Here is a 20,770-nt window from a genome sequence, read left to right as displayed (position 1 = left end):
AAGCTAAGAGAATTCAGCACCACCAAACCAGCTCTACAACAAACGTTAAAGGAACTTCTCTAAGCGGGAAACACAAGGGAAGAAAAGGACCTACAAAAACTAAACCAAAACAATTAAGAAAATGTTAACAGGAATATACATATCGATAATTACCTTAAATGTGAATGGATTAAATGCTCCAACAAAAGACACAGGCTTACTGAATGAATACAAAAACAAGACCCATATATATGCTGTCGACAAGAGACCCACTTCAGACCTAGGGAAACATAGAGACTGAAAGTGAGGGGATGGAAAAGGATATTCCATGCAAATGGAAATAAAAGAAAGCTGGAGTAGCAATACTCATATTAGAAAAAATAGACTTTAAAATAAAGAATGTGGCAAAAGACAAGGAAGGACACTACATAATGATGAAGGGATCAATCCAAGAAGAAGATATAACAATTGTAAATAAATATGCACCCAACATAGGAGCACCTCAATACATAAGGCAACTGCTAACAGCTATAAAAGAGGAAATTGACAGTAACACAATAATAGTGGGGGACTTTAACACCTCACTTACACAATCGACATATCATCCAAACAGAAAATTAATAAGGAAATACAAGCTTTAAATTACACAATAGACCGGGCAGATTTAATAGATATTTATAGGACATTCCATCCAATAATAGCAGATTACAATTTCTTCTCAAGTGTCCATGGAACATTCTCCAGGATAGATCATATCTTGGGTCACAAATCAAGCCTCAGTAAATTTAAGAAAATTGAAATCATATCAAGCATCTATTCTGACCAGAACTCTATAAGATTAGAAATGAATTACAGGGGAAAAAATGTGAAAAACACAAACACATGGAGGCTAAACAATAAGTTACTAAATAAACAAGAGATCACTAAAGAAATCAAAGAGGAAATCAAAAAATACCTAGAGACAAATGACAATGAAATCATGACAATCCAAAACCTATGGGATGCAGCAAAAGCAGTTCTAAGAGGGAAGTTTATAGCTGTACAAGCCTATCTCAAGAAACAAGAAAAATCTCAAATAAACAATCTAAACTTACACCTAAAGGAACTAGAGAAAGAAGAACAAACAAAACCCAAAGTTAGCAGAAGGAAAGAAATCATAAAGATCAGAGCAGAAATAAATGAAATAGAAACAAAGAAAACAATAGCAAAGATCAATAAAACTAAAAGCTGCTTCTTTGAGAAGATAAACAAAATTGATAAACCATTAGCTAGACTCTTCAAGAAAAAGAGGGAGGGCACAGTGGTTGAGAGTCTGCCTACCGTTGCAGGGAGACATGGGTTCATGCCCCGGTCCGGGAAGATCCCACATGTCACGGAGAGGCTACGCCTGTGAGCCATGGCCGCTAAGCCTGCACGTCTGGAGCCTGTACTCTGCAACGGGAGAGGCCACAATGGTGAGAGGCCCACGTACCAGAAAAAAAAAAAAAAAGAAAGAAAAAGAAGGAGAGGACTCCAATCAATAAAATTAGAAATGAAAAAGAAGTTACAAAAGACACCGCAGAAAAACAAAGCATCCTAAGAGACTAGTACAATCAACTCTATGCCAATAAAATGGACAACCTGGAAGAAACAGTCTAATTCTTAGAAAGGTATAACCTTCCAAGACTGAACCAGGAAGAAATAGAAAATATGAACAGACCAATCACAAGTAATGAAATTGAAACTGTGTTTAAAAATCTTCCAACAAACAAAAGTCCAGGACCAGATGGCTTCACAGGTGAATTTTATCAAACATTTAGAGAAGAGCTAACACCCATCCTTCTCAAACTGTTCCAAAAAACTGCAGAGGAAGGAACACTCCCAAACTCATTCAATCAGGCCACCATCACCCTGACACCAAACCAGAAAAAGATAGTACAAAAAAGGAAAATTACAGACCAATATCACTGATGAATATAGATGCAAACATCCTCAACAAAATACTAGCAAACAGAATCCAACTACATATTAAAAGGATCATACACTATGATCAAGTGGGATTTATCCCAGGGATGCAAGGATTCTTCAATATATGCAAATCAATCAATGTGATACACCATATTAACAACTGAAGAAGAAAAACCATATGATCATCTCAATAAATGCAGAAAAAGCTTTTGACAAAATTCAACATCCATTTATGATAAAAACTCTCCAGAAAGTGAGCATAGAGGGAACCTACCTCAACATAATAAAGGCCATATACGACAAACCCGCAGCAAACATCATTCTCAATGGTGAAAAACTGAAAGCATTTCCTCTAAGATCAGGAGCAAGACAAGGATGTCCACTCTCGCCAATATTATTCAACATAGTTTTGGAAGTCCTAGCCATGGCAATCAGAGAAGAAAAAGAAATAAAAGGAATACAAATTGGAAAAGAAGAAAAACTGTCACTGTCTGCAGATGACATGATACTATACATAGAGAATCCTAAAGATGCCACCAGAAAACTACTAGAGCTAATCAATGAATTTGGTAAAGTTGCAGGATACAAAATTAATGCACAGAAATCTCCTGCATTCCTATATATTAATGATGAAAAATCTGAAAGAGAAATTAAGGAAACACTCCCATTTACCACTGCAACAAAAAGAATAAAACACCTAGGAATAAACCTAACTAGGGAGACAAAAGACCTGCATGCAGAAAACTATAGGTCACTGATGAAAGAAATTAAAGATGATATTGACAGATGGAGAGATATACCATATTCTTGGATTGGAAGAATCAATACTGTGAAAATGACTCTACTACCCAAAGCCATCTACAGAGTCAATACAATCCCTATCAAATTACCAATGGAGGGCTTCCCTGGTGGCGCAGTGGTTGAGAGTCTGCCTGCCGATGCAGGGGACACGGGTTTGTGCTCTGGTCCAGGAGGATCCCACATGCCGTGGAGCAGCTGGGCCTGTGAGCCATGGCCACTGAGCCTGCGCATCTGGAGCCTGTGCTCTGCAACAGGAGAGGCCACAACAGTGAGAGGCCCGCGTACCACAAAAAAAAAAAAAAATTACCAATGGTATTTTTTACAGAACTAGAACAAAAAATCTTAAAAATTATATGGAGGCACAATAGACCCCGAATAGCTAAAGCAGTCTTGAGGGAAAAAAACAGAGCTGGAGCAATCAGACTCTCTGACTTCAGTCTATACTACAAAGCTACATTCATCAAGACAATATGGTACTGGCACAAAAACAGAAACATAGATCAGTGGAACAAGATAGAAAGCCCAGAGCTAAAACCACACACCTATGGTCAACTAGTCTATGATAAAGGAGGCAAGGATATACAATGGAGAAAAGACAGTCTCTTCAATAAGTTGTGTTGGGAAAACTGGGCAGCTACATATAAAAGAATGAAATTAGAACACTCCCTAACACCATACACAAAAATAAACTCAAAATCGATTAGATACCTAAATGTAAGAGCAGACACTGTAAAACTCTTGGAGGAAAACATAGGAAGAACACTCTTTGACATAAATCACAGCAAGATCTTTTTTTTTTTTTTTGCGGTATGTGGGCCTCTCACTGTTGTGGCCTCTCCCGTTACGGAGCACAGGCTGCGGACACGCAGGCTCAGCGGCCATGGCTCACGGGCCTAGCCGCTCCGCGGCATGTGGGATCTTCCCGGACTGGGTCACGAACCCGTGTCCCCTGCATCAGCAGGCAGACTCTCAACCACTGCGCCACCAGGGAAGCCCCACAGCAAGATCTTTTTTGATCCACATCCTAGATTAATGGAAATAAAAACAAAAATAAACAAATGGAACCTAATGAAACTTCAAAGCTTTTGCACAGCAAAGGAAACCATAAACAAAATGAAAAGACAACCCTCAGAATGGGAGAAAATATTTGCAAATGCATCAATGGACAAAGGATTGATCTAGAAAATATATAAACAGCTTATGCAGCTCAATATTAAAAAAACGAACACCCAATCCAAAAATGGGCAGAAGACCTAAATAGACATTTCTCCAAAGAAGACGTACAGATGGCCAAGAAGCACATGAAAAGCTGCTCAACATCACTAATTATTAGAGAAATACAAATCAGAACTACCATGAGGTATCATCTCACGCCAGTTAGAATGGGCATCATCAGAAAATCTACAAACAACAAAAGCTGGAGAGGGTGTGGAGAAAAGGGAACCCTCTTGCACTGTTGGTAGGAATGTAAATTGATAGAGCCACTGTGGAGAACAGTAAGGAGGTTCCTTAAAAAACTGAAATTAGAATTACCATATGATCCAGCAATCCCACTACTGGGCATATACCCAGAGAAAACAATAATTCAAAAAGACACATGCACCCCACTGTTCATTGTGGCACTATTTACAATAGCCAGGTTATGGAAACAACCTACATGCCCAGTTACAGATGACTGGATAAAGAAGATGTGATACATATATACAATGGAATATTACTCAGCCATAAAAGGGAACGAAATTGGGTCATTTGTTGAGACGTGGATGGATCTAGAGACTGTAATATATAGTGAAGTAAGTCAGAAAGATAAAAACAATTATTGTATATTAGTGCATATATGTGGAACCTAGAAAAATGGTGCAGATGAACTGGTTGGCAGGACAAACATATGGACAACAAGTGGGGAAAGGCCAGGGGTTGGGGGTAGTGGTGTGACCAATTGGGAGATTGGGATTGACATGTATACACTGATGTGTATAAAATGGATGACTAATAAAAACCTGCTGTATAAAAAAATAAAATTAAAAAATTAAAAAAAATGTGAACTCTTTTGGAAATTAAAAAAAATGAAATTATTTCCTAAAACTAGAAACAGTGATGACAATATTTACTGAGAAGTCATTCTCTAACCTGCTATGAGGGTTTTTGGGTTGCTTGAAAACAATTTAAAGAACATGGCCTGAAACTGAAACATTGCTGTCTTATTCATATTCATTGCAGAAATAATTACAGATTATTGTTGTCAAACTTGTCTTAAAAAAAAAAAAACCCAAAATTGGGGCAGTGTAAACTGTGTAGTATGAAAATGAATTTTCATATTGACCAGTCTGCTAGTGCTTTCCTGCTGTGCTCATGGTGGAGCTCTTGGGTAAATCCTATCTCTAACATGTCTAAGAAAATGCTGATACTGTTCCCATAATTATTAAAGAAAAAGTCACGTTCCATATTGGTGTTTTGCCCACTGTAAATTTTGATGATTTGATTCTAGCGGTGGATAAAAGCATCTCTTTCAGGTCAAGGATTCAGGGTTTCAGACCCCAGTTTGACCTTCTCCGAATCATGTGTCCTTACATGCTCACCCGTAAGATGGGAGTAATACTGCGTCAGAGGATTTTGTGTGTAATGCAAGGTACATAGGATCATAGTAAACACTCAATAAATTGAACTATTATTAGCTCAATGCTCTTTAAATCTTTATGGATTAATGGCTTTGGTGAATGCTTAGCATATTTCCTATAATAAGATTTTTCCTTTAAGGCAATTTTGTGTGTGTGTGTGTGTATGTGTGTGTGTGTGTGTGTGTGTGTGTGTGTGTATGTATGTTTAAAAAGAAGAGATTAAAGCACAAAATGAACTAGGATTAATAAAATGTGTTTCCTTTTAGATGGTCTCTTTTGTTGGAAAATTTAACAGTTTGAGTTGTGTTAATACAAGCAAATATCTCAAAACCATCCATCTATCCATTTATCCAGCCAGCTAGTCGTTTACCCAACATTTATAAAGTGTCCATTATGTGGTGAGCACTAAAAAGTGAAGAATAAGATATTGCCCCTGCCTTCCAGGGTTGCACAAGCTAGTGAAGATTTATATCAAAGAGAGATACAAACAAATAATTAAAGCAGAGTGTCAGTCGCTGCATTTCTAACATATCTGGGCTGAGCTTCATCCCACAGGAGGTACTCACCCAGGAAGAAGCCTTAAGTGCCTAGGGGAGGCTTCCTGAGGGGTTAGTGCTTCATCTGGGTCTTGGAAGGTGAAGAATAGCTTCCCAAATGGCTAGGGAAGAGAGGACTTTCTGGGCAGAAGCTGTAGCCTGTGAGGAGGCAAGAAGGATGGAAGAACACAGTATATTCCAAGGAGCTACCCTGGTTTGGAATGGATGCCAGGACTGTGGAGGCTTGAAGGGTGGCAGCCAGGGTGCGGCTGGAGAGTAGAATGGCCAGATTACAAAAGAGCACATACGCCACGAGAAAGAAGGTGAACTTTACCTTGTAGGTGTTGGTGAAACATAAGGGATTTTTTAAGAGAGAGACATGATCAGATTAGTGGTGGCAGTGTGACAGATAGACGAGAGACCTCGACAGAGGCTACTGCAAGCATCCAGAGCAGCCTGACCAGAAGCTGAGCTAAGATAGTCGTTGTGGATATAGAGGTGAGAAAATATGTCTGACTGTAGTGTGGTGGGGGGCGGTGAGGATACTGGAGGAAGAATTCTTCAAGGACTCCTGGGTTTTGGTTCGGGATACAGAGCGTGGCAGTGCCAGTCCCAAGACAATAACATACAAAGAGGGTAGGGATGTGGGGGAAGAAGGGATGCTGTGTGTCATTTCGGACTTCAGTGACAGGTCTCATGTGCCAGGGCTGGTCCAAGTGGAGGTGTCCTGTACCAGTTGGATACAGGAATTTGACTCAGGGCTGGGCAGAGTCTCAGTTCAAACACCTTTTCAGCAAGCAGCAGCACACACATGGCACCGAACCTGGACACTGCTCCTAGCAGAACTGAAAGAGGAAAGGTCTGTTGACCTCCTGATCTTTACTGCACATAATTGGCTGCTATTTTTAACTGACCCATGTTTAACTTTTTAGCCCCACCTTCTACTATTTTTTCACATTCATCTTTTATACCTGTCACATCAAACCTTGTGCAGGTTTCTGGATACTTTACAACATTTTATGAATATATCATGCTATTCCAAGTTTAGTGTTCATGTCTGTCTTTTCTGAATTCTCTTCTTACTTTTTGCATCTAATCAAAATTCTACTCCATCATTACCTCCTCTAGGAAGCCTGCCTGGATTCCTCATCTTTTTTAGATAACTTCTTATGAACAGCTCTTAAGTCAAGGGCATGACCAACTTTATATCATTCCAGGACAATATTTATAAATATTACATTATAATTTTAATATTTTATATAAATAAAACATTTACTATTTACAATATCCCATGTAAATGATTTACCTATAAATATTAGTGAGAGTATATTATACTTATTTTTTAGACCTACTTTTTTCAACAAACAATGTTTCATAAACATTTTCCATATCAGTAAACACATGGCTTCACTCTTCTTTACAGCTATATGGTGTTTTGTATATTGTGAGCATTTATTATATGCAATGGGTTTTTTTGAATAGTACTTATTTCCCTATCCTTCTAATTTAAATTCACTTCTCCATCTTTTCCCACAGATGGTAAGGTCCTTGCTCACAGAGGCTAGGTTTCACTGGGAGGCCGTTCCCCATGGGTTGCTGTCTCCTGCACACATTGAGAGCATCAGTGCTGACAGCCTTCTTCCTGGACTATTTCTGTAAAGAATATTTGCACAGAAGACAGCCTTGGAAGGTAGAGTTGCCCCCTCCGGAGCAGAGGGCAGGCCTGATCACTGCTGAGAATGATGAGGACAATGTTACCCTCCAGTACAAAGTCAGGCAGGCTTGCTTGCAGCTTATAAAAGATTTGGGTTTCCGAGGCTCCGAGTTTCTTTTTTTCTTTTTAAATTTAATTTATTTTTTATACAGCAAGTTCTTATTTGTTGTCTATTTTATACATATTAGTGTATATATGTCAATCAAAATCTCACCCGAGTTTCTTGATTATGACCCAAGCCTAAAGGAAATTAGGGAGTGACTGGAACTGACGTAAGTAGAAAGCTCAGGCTGCCTGCTGTCCTTTAAGTAGCAAGGTCCATTGTCTCCAACTCAGTGGTCTCCTGGCCTCTGCTAGCATCTATGAAACTACCACAGGCTCACCTGTCAGCTTGCAAGTAGGATCATATCTCAGACCTTTCACAGTTTTTCTCTCAGTACTTACTTTTATTATTATTGTTAACAAAGCTAATGCTTACTAAATCTTTACTATGGGCTAAATATTACATGTATTTTTCTCTCAGTGGTCACACAATTATGAGTAGAATGTTATTTCTCCATTTTATAGATAAGCAAACTGCATGGAGATGCAAAAGATAAAGGAAATGTTCACATATTGAGGTATGGGGAAGTCATTCTGGGTTATACATGAGTTAACTTGAATTTTTTGCTAACTAGAACAGCCGGTTTGTGACCTATAAGGAATACATTGGATATCTGCTTTAATTATTATTTATTTATTTATCTATCTATCTATTTAATTATTTTTGGCTGTGTTGGGTCTTCATTGCTGTGTTCTGGATTTCTCTAGTTGTGGCGAGCAGGGGCTACTCTTTGTTGCGGTGCGTGGGCTTCTCATTGCAGTGGCTTCTCTTGTTGCAGACCACAGGCTCTAGGTGCATGGGCTTCAGTAGTTGTGGCACATGGGCTCAGTAGTTGTGGCTTGTGGGCTCTAGAGTGCAGGCTCAGTAGTGGTGGTGCATGGGCTTAGTTGCCCTGAGGCATGTGGGATCTTCCTGGACCAGGGCTTGAACCCACGTCCCCTGCATTGGCAGGCAGATTCTTAACCACTGCGCCATCAGGGAAGTCTCTGCTTTAATTATTGAAGAACAGGGGATGCAGGTTCGTGCCCCAGTCTGGGAGGGTCCCATATGCCGCGGAGTGGCTGGGCCCGTGAGCCATGGCCACTGTGCCTGCACGTCCGGAGCCTGTGCTCCGCAATGGGAGAGGCCACAACAGTGAGAGGCCCGCGTACTGCAAAAAAACCCAAAAAACCAAAACAAAAAAACAGGTCTTTGGGATCCCAAGTATGACCTTGGCATATCACTACAGAATGTCTTAATGTATAAATCATTCTGGGAAAAGTTACTACTGTGACTGGGCCGATTTCTTAACACAGATGAATGAATTCTTTGATTTAAAGAAAATAAGCAATAAGGTGAACGTATGTGTGTGGGTTTATCTCTGGGCTTTCTATCCTGTTCCATTAATCTATATTTCTGTTTTTGTGCCAGTACCATACTCCCTTGATTACAGTAGCTTTGTAGTATAGTCTGAAGTTAGGGAGCCTGATTCCTCCAGCTCCATTTTTCTTTCTCAAGATTGCTTTGGCTATTCAGGATCTTTTGTGTTTCCATACAAATTGTAAAATTTTTTGTTCTAGTTCTGTTAAAAATGCCATTGGTAGTTTGATAGGGATTGCACTAAATCTGTAGATTGCTTTGGGTAGTATAGTCATTTTCACAATGTTGATTCTTCCAATCCAAGGACATGGTATATCTCTCCATCTGTTTGTATCATCTTTGGAGGCAAGAATATAAAATGGAGAAAAGATAGCCTCTTCAATAAGTGGTGCTGGAAAAACTGGACAGCCATGTAAAAGAATGAAATTAGAACACTTCTTAACACCATACAAAAATATAAGCTCAAAATGGATTAAAGACCTAAATGTAAGGCCAGACACTATAAAACTCTTAGAGGAAAACAAAAGGCAGAACACTTTATGACATAAATCACAGCAAGATCCTTTTTGACCTACATCCTAGAGTAATGGAAATAAAAACAAAATTAAACAAATGTGACTTAATGAAACCTGAAAGCTTTTGCTCCGCAAAGGAAACCATAAACAAGACAAAAAGACAACCCTCAGAATGGGAAAAAATATTTGCAAATGGAGCAACTGTCAAAGGATTAATCTCCAAAATATACAAGCAGCTCATGCAGCTCAATATAAGGAAAAACCAAACAGCCCAATCCAAAAATGGGTGGAAGACCTAAATAGACATTTCTCCAAAGAAGATATACAGATTGCCAACAAACACATGAAAGGATGCTCAACATCACTAATCATTAGAGAAATGTAAATCAAAACCACAATGAGGTATCACCTCACACCAGTCAGAATGGCCATCATCAAAAAAATCTAGAAACAATAAATGCTGACGAGGGTGTGGAGAAAAGGGAACCCTCTTGCACTATTGGTGGGAATGTAAATTGATATAGCCACTATGGAGAACAGTATGGAAGTTCCTTAAGAAACTAAAAATAGAATTACGATATGACCCAGCAATCCCACTACTGGGCATATACCCTGAGAAAATCGTAATTCAAAAAGACATGTACCAGAATGTTCTTTGCAGCACTATTTACAATAGCCAGGACATGGAAGCAATTAAGTGTCCATTGACAGATGAATGGATAAAGAAGATGTGGCACGTATATGCAATGGAATATTACTCAGACACAAAAGAATGAAATTGAGTTATTTGTAGTGAGGTGGTTGGACCTAGAGCCTGTCATACAGAATGAAGTAAGTCAGAAAGAGAAAAACAAATACCATATGATAACACATATATATGGAATCTAAAAAAAAAAAAAAGGTTCTGAAGAACCTATGGGCAGGACAGTAATAAAGACTCAGACATAGAGAATGGACTTGAGGACATGGGGAGGGGGAAGGGTAAGCTGGGACGAAGTGAGAGAGTGGCATTGACATATATACACTACCAGATGTAAAATAGATAGCTAGTGGGAAGCAGCTGCATAGCACAGGGGTGGGATAGGGAGGGTGGGAGGGAGACACAAGAGGGAGGGGATATGGTGACATATGTATTTATATAGCTGATTCACTTTGTTGTACAGCAGAAACTAACACACAAGTGTAAAGCAATTATACTCCAATAAAGATGTTAAAAAAATAAAGAAAATAAACACAGGGGAGGGAGATATGTTGGCATAAGGAGGCCTCCCTCACACTCGTCAAATCAGACGACAGATGCCCTGCATGCATCTTCAGCCCGGCTGAGGAGAATAGAGTGTGTGTTGGGCCTAATCCCTGCTCTCAAGAGTCTTGTAGTCTTGTTCGGAAGGTGAAATTTACCCACAGGGAGCAATTAGAAGGTAAGACAGTATTATTATTATTTTTTTGGTACGTGGGCCTCTCTCTGTTGTGGCCTCTCCCGTTGCAGAGCACAGGCTCCGGACGCACAGGCTCAGCAGCCATGGCTCGTGGGCCCAGCTGCTCCGCGGCATGTGGGATCTTCCCGGACCGCAGCACGAACCTGTGTCCCCTGCATCGGCAGGCAGACTCTCAACCACTGCGCCACCAGGGAAGCCTGGTAAGACAGTATTTAATTAAGCTCCACATTGAATTCAAGCAATAAGAAAATCATCACTTGAAAGAGGAGAGGTCGGTGAGGGCTGGATTCATTCGGGAGAGATTCACACAGGAGGCAGGGCCCGGAGAGGGACAGTCAGCGACAGTTGGGATTAAAATCTGAAGAAAAAACTCGAGGAGAAAGTCATGCACTTGCTGTGTGTTACAGGAAAAGTATGTTCTCTTCCTGCTTTTCTCCATATATGATAATAATTCTTTGCACTTTTGTGTCTTTCAAAAAATCACAACATACAAGCACCGGGAAAAAAAATCCCAAACATACTCACACAAAGAAACAAAACCCACCAAGATATTTTCTCATTTGCACTTAACTCAGAGTTTGGGAGCATTTTCTCCCAGTGTGGATGCTGCCACAGGCTCCTGACATTCTGAGCTTGATTGGATTCCTGCAGTGCCTTCTACTTCAGACTACCTTTTTTAGGCCACTTGAACGTTTTTCGATTTATTCAGCAGAATATATCAGCCTGTCAGCTGTGGAGAGTTGGTGCCCGCAGAAGATATATCTTTCTTCTGCAGGTGGCACTGGCTGCCAGTTTTTCTTTGGGATGAGCTCTTGCTCTGAAGAAGCCCTCCATGGTCTGAGCACAGTCACATTTGAGCCAATCTCCTTTCCTGCCCACTGCTCTCTCTGCATAATGACCCTACCTGCTGTGTATGAGGAGAGAGAGCCCATGGAGTTCTTTGCTTTGTGATTAGCAAATCACTTTTTGCTTAAACTGGGTCATCCCATCTCTTTTTACTTGCCTGAGAAGTTTACCTGCCTCTCTCATTCCCTAGATGTTGATATCAATGTCACTTTGTTTCAGATTGTGTCCCCTGAGTCCTTGAAGCTCCTGCTGTCTTCCCTTTGATGACTTGCCATCTACTCTGCAGAATGGCTTCGTTCTCCTGCTGTCAGTTCTCGTCACAGAGGCAGTCTGGTTCAGGTGAACTACCACGTGCCTTCCCCTCTGGGCTGCAGTGAGGAAGTGGGAAGATGTCCTCGGGGACGGTCAGAGACCTCTGGAAGGTGTCTCCATCACTCCTGGTAGCACATGACAGAGCCTGAAAGCAAAACATACCCACGGCTGTCAGTTTCACTAAGTGAACTTTATAAGGTGATACTGACATCAGAGTAGTAAATGGAAGAAGGAAAGGACTTCTCTTTTCTGGGTTTTCCTCTTCTGCTCTTCCTCCGCTCCTTCTGAATGTCAATTTCCTTTTTTTCTTCTGCACAGCACATTATGAAGAGATTAATTAATTAAAAAAATCCCCAGATGGATGATAATTCCAGGCTGTTTTGAGGTTTACTAAATTCTAGTAATGGAAAAGTCCAGAAGAGGCCATTGAGCCCCTTCCCCCTATTTGTGGGAGGGAGGACCCTCAAGAATCCCAGACAGATGGATTTTGAGGCTATTTATACATATCTTGTAAAACAGGCAACCGGAGGAGAATCTGGCTTATGGTGGATGAGCCTGTATTTAACAAATAACAGTTAGTAGTAATGAGGACTGTACACTATTAATAAAACAGCTAAGAAAAGGACTAGAGAATTATGGTAGCTAATGGTCTGAAGAACATTACTATAATCCTGATTTTATGATACATTTTAGAAGAGCAGTTTGATAATAAATATTCACTCTCTCGTGACACGTTGCACATAAAGTCCGATCCCTGGAACGCTTTTAAAATACCTTTTAAAATTGGAGAAGACAAGCAAAGATAGCTTTCATATGCAAGGGAAGTTCTCTTAGGTTTTTGAGTGTGAACCCTCAATCAAATTATTTCTACTAAAGATATACCTTTAGGGAAACTCATAGTAAAGTGAAAAGGTCAACTCACTGAGAATATTTAAACCTCTCTAAAAGGATGAGATGGGGTAAGCAGCTCACAAGTGTCTTGTTTTTGAATTTCATTATAATCACAAGGAATTTTTTTTGCTATTTCTAGAGTCAGTATTTGGTCTTTTTGTCATATCATCTTGTTTAACTTAAACACAGGTGAAGTTCTTTTCTTTCTTCTGCTCACAAGTGATAGCAACCATTAGCTCAATCTTCCTCGGAGGTGCTAATATTAGTGAAAACTCCTTCACCTACCCACCTCCCGCAATATGGGCAGGGCCATAATTTCAAGCATGGCCAGTGAAACTAGCACAGAGGTTTTTTCCTGCTAATGCTTCCTTAGTTCTTCAGGGCTTGTTTTAATATGGTATTAAATAACTCTGGCTTCCTTTAAACCAGAAACAGACAGGAGAAACTAATTGTATTGCACCTCAAGTTGCTGTTTTTCTTAGATCTCAAGAGCAATTCCTTATTTGATCTGAATTGGGCAGTGAAGAAACGTGTTAAAGAAGGGAAGATAAAAGGGATATTTAGAACTTTTAAGCTCTAAGTCATATCTTCAGTGTGGGATTTATTATTATTTTTTGCTTTGTGTGTATTCCCAAAACATCAAGCACACTTGTATTCAGAATAAACATGAAAATAAGAAAACACATCCCAACAGTATCTATACCTTATTTGTGGTTACTTGATATTTTCTAATATATCTCTACTTTCTGCCATTTTTGTAGGTCAAAGATCTATAAAATATTTAAATAATGAATCCATTAGTAAAATATTTTTAGTGTGCACTCCTCAAATATCTTTATATAGATTTATTTGCTTACATATTAAATACATTTATCATTATACTAATGTATTATGTGCATTAAAAAACACACAAAGAAATAAATTTAAAAAGTAAGCTAAGAAGAATAAATTATTTTAAATATCTTGCCAATCAATGATAGTATCATTTGTTAATAGCTTATGGCACTACATAGTGTTAAGACAAGGGTAATAGTTAACCTTAGTAAATGTATATACCCGCATTTCATATGATCTTTTTGATGAACTTAATTTATTTTTGGTGGCCAGATTATGATTGTTTTCACTTTATAAGGAAAATTTCATGTAAGGAGGAGGAGAATTGGCAGCTCTGCCTTTTACTGTTCACTTATGTTTACATTATTGGTACCGCATTTGATCTGTTGTCTCTGCAGGAGTATTTTTAAACTACTTGTCAAGTTACAAGAGTTATTTAGCTAAAACTAGAAAAAAAATCCATAAATCTAAATAGTCACACTTCAAGTCTACTTCATCTGCTGCATTACAAGCCAACAAACATGTGAGGCACAACTTTCAACCCGTCTACATTGGGGGACAACTCTCTGCCCTCAAGATACCCCGTATTCTATAAGTAATGGTGATATTCTGATACATGGGTGGATGAGTGTGAGTGTTCATCTGAATACTAGGTGTTAGACAATTGGTAAAACTTAATTTTCTTTTATATGAAAAAATAAATAGAGATTTTAGTATTTCTTCTCAACTCCTATGGATTGACTTGTGTACCTCCTGAAGTGGGTGAGGGGGTCACCATCTTGGAGATCACTACTTCTGATAATGTAATAGAATTGATAACCTAAAAAGCTGTCTTTCCACTTAAGATGAGTTTTATTTTATTTTATGATAATTAACATAGAGCAAAGATGAGCATCATAGTCAAATTCCAGTAGGTCCTCAATAAGGTAGCTACGACTCATGATAACTATTCAGAATCACCTCATTTAACTCTGCTACTCTATGAATTCCACTATGGACAACATTTTAGGGAAGATAAGTCCAGCAACTAAGTTCTAATTAATCTGCTTAAAGTATAGGTTAGCTCAAATATGCATTTGCTGAGGTAGAGTATAAGCCCATTAACACATAGTAACATCTATGAGAAATGCTGTGAGTCTCTTGTGGATATAACGTGTCCAGAACCCAGCTTGTGAGCAGTAAAATGGTTCTAATGAATATGCAGCAACGAATGCTCTGAGACTGTTGGAGAGCTGAAACATTTACTATCGTAACTGATCTTAGAAGACGGGTTCAAGAAAAATGGGCATAAAAGAGATTAAGGATGTTATTTTTGAGAGAGAACATCTGAAAAAAAACTTCTGATTATTTCTCCTTGATTTTAGATTGCTCAGAAGACTTATTTCTTATGTAAATTTGGAAATCACTCTTAGAATTCACTTCTTTTAAGCATTTTCTTAAAATCTTAGGGTATTATATGTTTAACTCTAGGAAAGATAGAAATGGCTTCCCCTAATCCAGGGATAAATAGGAGACAGTCTATTTTCTGTCTCTTTTCCTCTAAGTATTTTGTTCTTGCCTTCTAATTTTTGAACCATAAGACATAATAGAAGCAGTGGCTGTATGTTATAGAGACACCAAAATCACCCACCCTCTGTGTTATTTGCAGGAGCAATTGATTTAAAACTATCTTTAGATTATGATTTAGAATTTTTGAGATGTATATGAACTATTCAAGTTTATTTGTACAAAAGAGGCTAGCATTTTTTAAAAAATATAATTTATTTATTTATTTTTGGCTGTGTTGGGTTTTTGTTTCTCCACACAGGCTTTCTCTAGCTGTGGCAAGCGGGGGCTACTCTTCGTTGCGGCGCGTGGACATCTCATTGCAGTGGCTTCTCTTGTTACGGAGCATGGGCTCTAGGCATGTGGGCTATAGCAGTTGAGACATGCAGGCTCAGTAGTTGTGGTTCGCAGGCTTAGTTGCTCCGTGGCATGTGGGATCTTCCCTGACCAGGCCTTGAACCCATGTTCCTTGCATTAGGCAGGCGGATTCTTAACCACTGTGCCACCAGGGAAGCCTGTTAAGCTAGAAGTCTGTTAAATTATCCTAAGGCTCTTTTTGTGTCATTGTGTAAAATCAGCAAGTGGATTTGGAATAGGTACAATGAAGACTATCTCATACTCAAAAGCTTTTTGATAATAGCATTCTATTCTTTCTGACTTATGTTGTGAGGCTAAGGTATTAAAATGTTGGCTGTATTCCATTCTCACATATTATATATCCCTGGGACATCAAGCAGATTTTGAATTCTCTTGCAGTGTGAGAATCATGTCTTTTTTTTTTTTTTTCTGGTCAAAGTCTTATTCAGCTCTTGTTCCTTCAGCATTTTCAAAATTTTGTATCAAAATCTATTTGCACTTTCTATGACTTTCCCACAGATGAAGGTAAGACAACAAAAAGTTTTCCCCCCAAATCAATTATTGCTATGAAACTACTGGGTGAACTACTTTACAACAGGAGCATGTGTTTGATTTTCCAGAAATGAAAGCTTAATTAATAGGCTTATATTTACTATTGATCAGTAGCAAAACTTTAGAAATGTCCATGAATCTTCATATTTTGGAAATTGCTGGGAATATGGAGGAAATTAAGATTAAAAGTCTTAACAGAGGATTCTTATATACCTAAGATTTCTCTGTAGAGTAGTTTATAGTCTCTGTAGAGGCTTTTCTATTTTTTTTTTTTTTTTTTTTTGCGGTACACGGGCCTCTCACTGTTGTGGCCTCTCCTGTTGCGGAGCACAGGCTCTGGATGCTCAGGCTGAGCGGACATGGCTCATGGGCCTAGCCGCTCTGCGGCATGTGGGATATTCCCGGACCAGGGCATGAACCCGTGTCCCCTGCATCGGCAGGTGGACTCTCAACCACTGTGCCACCAGGGAAGCTGAGGTTTTTCTATTTTAATGGTTAAAAGAAAGTGGTTGTCAAGCATAGTGGGTAGGGAACAAGATCCCAGCCCATCCTCAGGAATTCTGACTCAGTCATGTACTAGGGTGGTTAGGAGGGCAGGAATCAGTAGTTTTAAACCCTCCCCAAGTGATTCTGATAATATGCCATATTTGGATTTAAATATAAAGGTGGTCTATAGATTTCCCAGTTAGCAATTAGAAAGGGAAAAAAGAATATCAACTTCATGTTTTTAGAAGGGCAGAATTTCAGGCAATTACAGTATCAATACATGTAATAGAGGACTTTGTTCCCAGGTGACAAGAGCCTGGCAGACTTCACGAGAGAGTGTGAGGAGATGGACCCCCCAGGAGAACTAGAGAAAAGCCTACCCTTTCTGGTCCTAGTGGATGGAGGGCAGGTGGTCAGAGGGAGATGAGAAAGTCAGTCAACAGGGTGTCTAATTCTTTCCCCCCTTTACCTTTCCATGTGGAGGAGCTGCTACTTTGGAGCAAGCAGATAGTTGTGGGAAGCAGCCCGGGGTCGTTGAAATACATGGCTGCTTCTCCGAATGTATTAGGGACACTGCAGGAATAAGGGAAAACAGCCTTCCTGTCAGTGCTTCAGATCAACACAGCAGCTGTGAGAAGCATGAGTCAGAGAAGAACTGTTAGGTAACAGGAAGGTAAAATTCAAGTTTGGGGACTCACACTATGTGAAATTCCAAAGTGAGGTACTAGACTACCATATATTGAATTTACAAAAGAAATGGAAAATACCAAATTTTCACCTCACTATTTGACCCCTCACCTCTCATCTAGGGGTCAAGACTACAAAAGGCAGAGAAAGTCGACACAGGGAGAATATTGAGAAGGGGAAAGTGGTGTGTATGGGGGGTGGGGGGCAGGAGGGTGTTTCTCCTTCATTCCACGCTGAGTTTGGGAGGTGGCTTCAGTGGAACTACTCAGAGTTTGAAATGCATTTCCTCCCTTTGGGCAGCAGAGAACCTGCCTGTGGGTGACAGCAGATACAGGGGCAGTGTGAGGACCGGGTGACACTCCTAGAGGACAGAGGGTGTGTGAGGGTACATGGTGGTCCATGTGGGAAGGAGATCTTGCCCAGAGTTGGGAAGATGGAGGGTCTTTTAATAGCAAGAGTCCATATTGAGTGAGCTGCTGTAAAAGTTACGGATGCAGGAAGGGCAGTGGTCCATGTGGTTCTCAGTGAAGGCCACCTCCAAGGAGCCCAGGAGACCCCACGTGAGAATGTGTCCAAGTTAAACGCCTTGCCCAGAAGGCCCCCTGACCAGATAACCATGGTGCCTGCCACTGTCTGTGCCCTTTACCTTAATCCTTTAACCTTCTGGGCCCAGCCTGGGAGAATTCAAAATCTTGCTTACTAAACTGGTAGAAGAAAAGGAGGAGGATGAAACACAGAAAGAAGATTCTGCCTCTCCTTCCCCACTGCAAGTGGCCAGCTCAGGCCCCCACAAGAGGAAGGAGATGAGATTCCAGATAAATTCAGGCTTTGAGAGTTGATTATTACATATAACAGATTAATATACCAAATTAGACTATTCTGTGAGTTGTTAGGACTTAAAGATTGCTTATAAGTGTGAAAGAGTCAAGTGGAGGCGAAAAATAGTTTCTTAATCTAAAAAATGTTTAAAGGAAGGGGGATAAAAAATGTGTTTTCATCACACTGGGTTTGTTCAATATACCAGTTTCAACGAGCTGGTTCTTAGAGGGCTGTGGAAGCGTCTGCGTGGAGGTGTGGGGAGGGTGGGCACTGGGGGGTGCAGAGGTGGCAATGCTCTAACACTGCATGACTGGAGGCCAGGGGGTGAGTTCAAGGACTTTGGTGATGAGCGCCAGCAGACATCCCTCCCACCAAAAAAATAAAGATAAAAGTGATCTAATACTGACCTGAATAGTCCAAGAAGAACAGACCTGGTCTCTGCAGAGATTACCTGTGGATTCAGACCCCTTTTCCCAACCTCTGATGCCTTGATGCCACCCCCCTCACTTGATGCCACCTTGAAGAGGAGGAGTGCAGGGGTGAAGGGAACACTGAAGATTTAGTGAAGTCATAAATAGAGACTTGAGTTCCATAAAGAATTAGGTTACTGGGTTAAACTAGGTTATAGCACTGGCCTCAATTTTAGTTTTTCCATGTGGTGATGTTAGTAACAACAGTAGTAGAGAGTGGTGGTTATGAAAAACCATACATGGATTTTTTTCAATATCTATGTACTACAGTGTCACATGACCCATGGTGGTTGAATTCTCGGACGCAGAACTGGTGATGTGCAGAGCAGACTGAAAAGTTATTTTTGACTGCATGGGGGTCGGTACCCCTATCCCCACTTTGTTCAAGGCTCAGCTGTGTATACAATATGAAAGAAAGCTAAAGACTTGCTAAAAGCTTAGTGGAAAATTACTTCAAATAAAAATCTATGATAATATCATTAGGAAGTTCTTGCACCTTCTAAAACAAATGATGAAGCAGTGCAGGTCCTCACTAATAGCAGAAGCCTCCCTTGGTTGCGGGGCTTGATATACTGTCAGGTTTTGTCCAGGACCAGTGGAAATGGTGAGGCTCTCTTCAGTTTCTTCCTCATCAAAACACTGGGATTCTGGTTTGTTTCCAAGTTATGTTTTAGATTCAAAGGGCACATTTACATTTTTGTTTTCTTTTCACACACACCTTCCTTTGATGTTCCCTTCACAGGCCACACACCTGCTATTGGTGTCTTTAAAGGGAATTTAAAAAGAAAATTTAGAAACATTGTTCCTAATATAAATGTTAGTAATAATTATTTCAACTACAGTATTTGCCAGAAGATCAAGGCCAGTTTGAAAAATTAAAATAATATATTGTTCTCCAAGAATTGTGAACTTATTTATGCCTTTACAATTATTCCAAACTCTCTCCTTATTCTTTGCAGGCTTATTCTCAGGCTTTGATAAACTGCTGGTACCATCTGTAGAAATACTACTGGTAATTTTCAGACATTACAACATTTAGATTTAGTTAGACCAGAGGTATTTAAAGAAAATCTACAGGATCATTTTCTGGTTCTTCTAGCTGTACTTTAATAAAAAGTTCAACAACAAAAAAATTAATAGCCAGAAGAGTGCTCCTATTGGTACACCCCACAGTTCAGAATGACATCTGCAAAGGAACTTCCAGCTTAAAGATATAAGCCTCTCACTGTTGTGGCCTCTCCCATTGTGGAGCACAGACTCCAGACATGCAGGCCTAGCGGCCATGGCTCGTGGGCCCAGCCACTCCGCGGCATGTGGGATCTTCCCAGACCGGGGCACGAACCCGTGTCCCCTGCATTGGCAGGTGGACTCTCAACCACTGCGCCACCAGGAAAGCCCCCTTGAGATGTTTTATGACACTTTAGAGGCATGTTGGTGATAGAAATATCCAGGTGGTCATTCCCTTCTCACTTTCCTTGGTAAGCAGATGGTGTTTAACCCTCAATCTGCTGCTATGCTCTCCTCTGCAGCTGTCTTCATTTAGTGCTGCTTCTACTTCTCCAGTTCTTCCCCAGTCGGAGAACTTGCCAATCATCCAGTTCAGGAGATATGTTTTCTTTTATTAGTCCTGTTATTGTCATCACCACCAGTGAACAAAATGACTGAATCCTGTGACGCCAACAGATTTTGGAAGCAGGAGACAGGAACCTGATGTAGCACAGTGATGCTTCTATTGCACTTTCCTCTTAATTTCAGGCTTCAGTCGCGATGGACTCTTGTTTTCTTTACTACAGGTACAATATGTTGGGGACACACTTATCTCATGGTATTAATTTCAACTGTTTAGACCCGAGGTGGGTATTCTTTCCTTCAGGTTGATGATTTTACTACTGTGTCTATGCATTAGCATGAGGAAAACATCTTCCATGAACAATCTAGAACATAATGAGGCATTTTGTGT

At 40.0% G+C, this 20,770-nt stretch overlaps 1 pseudogene; it reads right to left on the bottom strand.

The window, feature by feature from the left end:
• Positions 1–12,164: 12,164 nt before the first annotated feature.
• LOC136129598 (sentrin-specific protease 6-like) lies at positions 12,165–20,404 on the bottom strand (annotated as a pseudogene).
• Positions 20,405–20,770: the final 366 nt, after the last annotated feature.

The sequence above is a fragment of the Phocoena phocoena genome, chromosome 10, assembly GCF_963924675.1.
Source record: "Phocoena phocoena chromosome 10, mPhoPho1.1, whole genome shotgun sequence".
In the NCBI taxonomy this organism is placed as follows: Eukaryota; Metazoa; Chordata; class Mammalia; order Artiodactyla; family Phocoenidae; genus Phocoena; species Phocoena phocoena.
Note: the sequence above shows the minus strand (reverse complement) of the source record. Positions and strands in the feature narration are given on the sequence as shown.